Source organism: Arachis ipaensis, chromosome B1, assembly GCF_059453495.1.
Source record: "Arachis ipaensis isolate K30076 ecotype BB chromosome B1, ASM5945349v1, whole genome shotgun sequence".
NCBI classification, from domain to species: domain Eukaryota; kingdom Viridiplantae; phylum Streptophyta; class Magnoliopsida; order Fabales; family Fabaceae; genus Arachis; species Arachis ipaensis.
The window spans coordinates 90,043,000-90,050,129 of NC_142436.1; the positions used below are offsets into that span (position 1 = coordinate 90,043,000).

The 7,130-nt window shown below is 38.6% G+C and overlaps 1 non-coding gene across 1 annotated transcript; it reads left to right on the forward strand.

Annotated features, from left to right (window-relative positions):
* Window positions 1-4,210: 4,210 nt before the first annotated feature.
* On the forward strand, window positions 4,211-4,318 carry LOC148577424 (small nucleolar RNA R71). Its single transcript, XR_015903515.1, has one exon. It is a non-coding gene; the product is annotated as a small nucleolar RNA R71 (small nucleolar RNA).
* The last annotated feature ends 2,812 nt before the right edge of the window (window positions 4,319-7,130 follow it).

Sequence of the window (7,130 nt, forward strand, 5' to 3'; positions counted from 1 at the left end):
AATTCTCAAAGCTTTGGATCCTTTTTACCCTTGTCTTTTGGTTTAAAGGGTTATTGGCTTTTTCTGCTTGCTATTTCTTTTTCTTTCTCTCTTTTTTTTCGCCATTTCTTTTTCTTTACTTTTTTTTCTCTGCAAGATTTTCACTACTTTTTCTTGCTTCAAGAATCAATTTTATGATTTTTCAGATTATCAACAACATTTCTCCTTTTTCATTATTCTTTCAAGGGGGCCAACAATTTTAACATTCATAAACAACAATATAAAAAATATGCACTGTTCAAGCATTCATTCAGAAAACAAAAAGTATTGCCACCACATCAAAATAATTAGATTATTTTCAAGATATAATTCAAAATTCATGTACTTCTTTTTCTTTTTCAGAAAACATTTTTCATTTAAGAAAGGTGAAGGATTCATAGGACATTCATAGCATTAAGACATAGACACTATACATTAATGATCATGTAATAAAGACACAAACATAGATAAAACATCAAGCATAGAAATCGAAAAACAGAAAAATAAGAACAAGAAAATTAAAGAACGGGTCCACCTTAGTGATGGCGGCTAGTTCTTCCTTTTGAAGATCTTATGGAGTGCTTGAGCTCCTCTATGTCTCTTCCTTGCCTTTGTTGCTCCTCCCTCATGGCTCTTTGGTCCTCTCTAATTTCATGGAGGATGATGGAATGCTCTTGGTGCTCCATCCTTAGTTGCCCCATGTTGGAACTCAATTTTCCTAAGGAAGTGTTGATTTTCTCCCAATAATTTTGTGGAGGAAAGTGCATCCCTTGAGGCATCTCAGGGATTTCTTGATGAGGAATTTCCTCATGCTCTTGTTGAGGTCCATGAGTGGGCTCTCTTGTTTGCTCCATCCTCTTCTTAGTGATGGGATTGTCTCTTTCAATGAGGATATCTTCCTCTATGACAATTCCAGCTGAATTGCATAGGTTACAGATGAGATGAGGGAAGGCTAACCTTGCCAAAGTAGAGGACTTGTCCGCCACCTTGTAGAGTTCTAGGGATATGATCTCATGAACTTCTACTTCCTCTCCAATCATGATGCTATGGATCATGATAGCCCAGTCTATTCTAACTTCAGACTGGTTGCTAGTAGGAATGAAAGAGCGTTGGATAAACTCCAACCATCCCCTAGCGACGGGCTTGAGGTCAAGCCTTCTTAATTGAACCGGCCTGCCTCTTGAGTCTCTCTTCCATTGAGATCCTTCCACACAGATGTCCATGAGGACTTGGTCCAACCTTTGATCAAAGTTGACTCTTCTAGTGAAAGGATGAGGATCTCCTTGCATTATTTGCAAGTTGAATGCCAACCTCACATTTTCCAGACTGAAATCCAAGTAATTTTCCCGAACCATTGTGAGCCAATTCTTTGGGTTCGGGTTCATACTTTGGTCATGGTTCCTAGTGATTCATGCATTAGTATAGAACTCTTGAAACCATTAAGATTCCGACTTGTTAGATGGGGTTGGTGAGAGTTTTCCAACCTCTTCTTTGAATCCCACGTTGGATCTCCGGATATTCACTCTTTTGAGCATGAAGGGGACCTCGGGGATCACCATTTTCTTGGCCACAACTTCATAGAAGTGGTCTTGATGCACTTTTGAGATGAATCTCTCCATCTCCCATGACTCGGAGGTGGAAGCAATTGTCTTCCCTTTCCTCTTTCTAGAGGTTTCTCCAGCCTTAGGTGCCATCAATGGTTGTGGAAAAATAAAAAGTAGAGCTTTTTCCACACCAAACTTAAAAGGTTTGCTTGTCCTCGAGCAAAAGAAGAAAGAAATGAGGAGAAAAAGAAGAAATGGAGGAGATGGAGGAGAGGAGTGGGTTCGGCCAAGGGGAGTATTTATAGGAAAAGAGAGGGGGAAACTCGTGTGTGAAGGGTTGGGTTTGGGAGGGAAATGGTTTGAATTTGCATGGTAAGGTAGGTGGGGAAGAGTGGATGGATAGGAGTGGTGAGGAGATTGTGGGGAAGAGGATAGGATGTGATTGATCAAGGGTATTTGGGGAAGAGTGTTACGGAAAGGTGTGAAGAAGAGAGAAGAAGATGTGGGGTAGGTGGGGATCTTGTGGGGTACACAGATCCTGAGGTGTCAAGGAATTTTGCTCCCTGCACCATTCTGGCGTGTAAACGCCCTCTGTGTGCCAATTCTGGCGTTTAACGCCAGCTCTGCTACCTTTCTCAGCGTTAAACACCAGTCTGCTGCCCCTTTCTGGCGTTTAACGCCAGCCAGACACTCTTTTCTGGCGTTAAACGCCAGTCTGTCTGCCATTTCTGGCATTTAACGCCCAGAATGCTGCCAGATTGGGTGTTAAATGTCCATTCTGCTATCCTTACTGGCGTTTAAACGCCAGTAAGCCTGTCCTCCAGGGTGTGCTATTTTTGATGCTGTTTTTGATTCCGTTTTAATTCTACAGTTGTTTTTATGACTTCACATGATCATCTACCTAAAGAAAACATAACATAACAATGGAAAACAAATAAATATAATTAAATAACATTGGGTTACCTCCCAATAAGCGCTTCTTTAATGTCAATAGCTTGACAGTGAGCTCTTAGAGAGCTTCACAGAGACTCAGAGCTTAATGGTGGCCTCCCAACACCAAACTTAGAAGTTGAGTGTGGGGGCTCTGTTTGACTATGTATTGAGAGAAGCTTTTCATGCTTCCTCTCCATGGTTACAGAAGAAGATCCTTGAGCTTTAAACACAAGGTAGTCCTCATTCAATTGAAAGACCAACTCTTCTCTGTCCACATCAATCACAGCTCTTGCTGTGGCTAGGAAGGGTCTTCCAAGGATAATGGATTCATCCTTCTCCTTTCCAGTGTCTAGGATTATGAAATCAGCAGGGATGTACAGGCTTTTCACCTTCACTAAGACATCCTCTACAAGTCCATAAGCCTGTTTCCTTGAGTTTTCTGCCAATTCTAGTGAGAATCTTACAGCTTGTACCTCAAAGATCCCTAGTTTCTCCATTACAGAGAGTGGCATAAGGTTTATTCCTGATCACAGGTCATACAGAGCCTTCTTAAAGGTCATGGTGCCTATGGTACAAGGTATTAAGAACTTTCCGGGATCCAGTTTCTTCTGAGGTAACTTTAGTTGCCCCAAAGCATTCAGTTCATTGATGAGCAATGAAGGTTCATCCTCCCAAGTCTCATTACCAAATAACTTGGCATTCAGCTTCATGATTGCTCCTAGATATTGAGCAACTTGCTCTTCAAAATATCTTCATCCTCTTCAGAGGAAGAATACTCATCAGAGCTCATGAATGGCAACAGTAAGTTCAGTGGAATCTCTATGGTCTCTGTATGAGCCACAGATTCCTTTGGTTCCTCATTAGGGAACTCTTTAGTGGTCAGTGGACGTCCATTGAGGTCTTCCTCACTGGAAATCACTGCCTCTTCCTCCTCTATAGGTTCGGCCACTTTGGACATAGTTATGGCCTTGCATTCTCTTTTTGGATTCTCTTCTGTATTGCTTGGGAGAGTACTAGGAGGGATTTCAGTAACTCTTTTACTCAACTGACCCACTTGTGCCTCCAAATTTCTGATGGAGGACCTTGTTTCAGTCATGAAACTGAGTGGTCTTAGATAGATCAGAGACTATGGTTGCTAAGTCAGAGAGGCTCTGCTTAGAATTCTCTGTCTGTTGCTCAGAAGATGATGGAAAAGGCTTGCTATTGCCAAACCTATTTCTTCCACCATTATTATTATTGAAGCCTTGATTAGGCTTCTGCTGATCCTTCCATGAGAAATTAGGATGATTCCTCCATGAAGGATTATAGGTGTTTCCATAGGATTCTCCCATGTAATTCACCTCTTCCATTCCAGGATTCTCAGGGTCATAAGCTTCTCCTTCAGATGAAGCTTCTTTAGTACTGCCGGATGCAGCTTGCAGTCTAGTCAGATTCTGAGAAATCATATTGACTTACTGAGTCAATATTTTATTCTGAGCCAATATGGCATTCAGAGTATCAATCTTAAGAACTCCTTTCTTTTGAGTTGTCCCATTATTCATAGGATTTCTTTCAGAAGTGTACATGAGCTGGTTATTTGCAACTATTTCAATGAGTTCCTGGGCTTCTGCAAGCGTCTTCTTCAGATGAAGAGATCCACCAACAGAGTGGTCCAATGATATCTTGGACAATTCAAACAGACCATCATAGAATATACATAGTATGCTCCATTCTGAAAGCATGTCAGAAGGACAACTTCTGATCAATTGCTTGTATCTTTCCCAAGCTTCATAGAGGGATTCACCTTCCTTCTGTCTGAAGGTTTGGACTTCCACTCTAAGCTTGCTCAACTTTTGAAGTAGAAAGAATTTGGCCAAGAAAGCATTGACCAACTTTTCCCAAGAGTTTAGGCTTTCTTTAGGTTGTGAGTCCAACCATGTCCTAGCTCTGTCTCTTACAGCAATGGGGAAAAGCATAAGTCTGTAGACCTCAGGATTAACCCCATTGCTCTTAACAATGTCACAGATTTGTAAGAATTCAACTAAGAACTGATGAGGATCTTCCAATGGACACTACAAGAAAATAAGCTTTCTGCCACGCTTTTAAAGCGTGCCAAAAAGTGCTAAAAAGTGTGCCGATAGCTTTTTGCCACACTTTTTGAGCTATCGGCACACTTTTAAAAGGTTCACATCCCCTAGCGTGCCGGTTGCTCTATCGCCACGCTTTTGTGGATCTATCGGCACGCTTTCTTTTTTGCCACGCTTTCAACTCTTGCCACGCTTAAAAGCGTGGTCATATGTGTTAATCTATCGGTACACTTTAAAAGCGTACCGAAAAGTTCACATATCGCCACGCTTTTGAAGTGTGACAAGAAAATTGGTTTTGGCTACGCTTTGAAAGCATGCCGGTAGAGCACATACTGCCACGCTTTTAAAAGCATGGCTTTCCCACTAAAACCTTTTGCCACGCTTTCAAAGCGTGGCCTATTCCTTTGTCAATTTAAAAAAAAGGAGAAAATTAGAATGCATAATAATAATTAGAAAATTACAATTCTATAATAATAATTAAAAAGAGAAAATTAGAATGCATAAGAATTGATTTTTTATTGATTTACATACATTATTTACATGCTATAATAATAATTTAAAACTAAACTGTAATGTTCCCAAAGATATGAAGGATGTTAAAACAAAAAGTGATATACAGCAGAACTATGATTAACAAAAAGTTGATGTGGGAAGAACTCCTACTACCATTTGCTTTAAAACTCTCTCTGTGTGATTGTGGCTCTCATCATCCTGCAGATATCATAAAAAATTATTTAGAACATAAGTTGACACTATATGTAGTAATTATAGACCTATTCTATTAATTTCAGCATAAGCAAAAGCAACACAAAAAAGTGAAGAACATACAAGTTACAATAAAGTTCACTGATATAATCAAAAGACATTGCTCCCTCTCTAGTATTTAGAAAGAAGAAAATTGATTTGTAAATCTACCACCCCCTCTCAATAATGAACTATGCACAGAACAGTAAATGTATGAAAGAACTTCATCTAAAGTAAATTTGCATAATTTCAAACCCTAATCTCAAGTAACAGTAAGAAAGCACAAAACCAACCACATTCTGAATACAATAAAACATTACAATTTCCCCCTTTTAAACTCCTTATTCATAGTTTCATAGCAAATTGCTGCACCACACTCAAAAAACACATCAAGCTAAGCTATAAACACAATCATTTTTTTAAAAATTTCACAAATTTTTGAAAAATAAACAATTAGAAATCATATACCTAACCAGATCCGACGATGATGTTGTTAATGGGAATGAAGATGAGCTTGACGAAGAAGCCAATGAATCCCATAACCGTAATTCCGATTGCAGTACTAACAGCAACCTTGTAATATTCTACAAATGAAAAGGAAAAATTCAGATTCACAGCATCGAGATTCAAATCAAAATAATCATAATTAAATTAATAAAAAAAGGTACGTTACTTTAAAAACTAAACTAAAATGTAATTACAAACTTATCTAACCTTGAGGATATGAGAATTCAACAAAAGCGAAACTAAAAGGTTTCTTGAAAGAGAATAGCTTCTCTTTAAATTCTTCAATGGCATTAAAATTTCCTAACCAGGAAGGAACAGAGAAACTCATCCTCTTCAGGACCAAACCATTTTCCATCACAAATTTAGCTAACCACAACTCATGCTCAAGTCCATGTACTTCTCCAAATTTCACAACCTCCAAGGTATTTTGCAAACACTCAGGCACATCAGTAGAGCTAAAAAGCTCTTTGTCAAATTTAGATTTTAGTCACTGATGATGATCAATCATTAAACAAAGTCCAAATGAGAATCAAAGTAAAATAGATAAACCAAACATTTTCTCAAATTGATAAAATCTATTATTTAGGGGCTGCGTAATTGATGAGCGGATAATTTATACGCTTTTTGGCATTGTTTTTACATAGTTTTTAGTATGATTTAGTTAGTTTTTAGTATATTTTTATTAGTTTTTAATTAAAATTCACATTTCTGGACTTTACTATGAGTTTATGTGTTTTTTTGTGATTTCAGGTATTTTCTGGCTGAACTTGAGGGACCTGAGCAAAAATCAAATTCAGAGGTTGAAGAAGGACTGCAGATGCTGTTGGATTCTGACCTCCCTACACTCAAAGTGGATTTTCTAGAGCTACAGAACTTCAAATGGCACGCTCTTAATTGCGTTGGAAAGTAGACATCCAGGGCTTTCCAGCAATATATAATAGTCCATACTTTGCCCGATTTTATACTACATAAACTGGCGTTCAACGCCAGTTCCATGCTGCATTTTGGAGTTAAACGCCAGAAACAGGTTGCAAAGTGGAGTTAAACGCCAGAAATAGGTTACAAAATGGCGTTCAACTCCAAGTGAAGTCTCTACACATGTAAAGCTCAATACTCAGCCCAAGAACACACCAAGTGGGCCCCAGAAGTGGATTTCTGCATCAATTACTCATTCTGTAAACCCTAGTAACTAGTTTAGTATAAATAGGACTTTTTACTATTGTATTTACATATTTGGATTATCTTTTGATCCTTTGATCATGTTTAGGGGGCTGGCCATTCGGCCATGCCTGGACCTTATCACTTATGTATTTTCAAT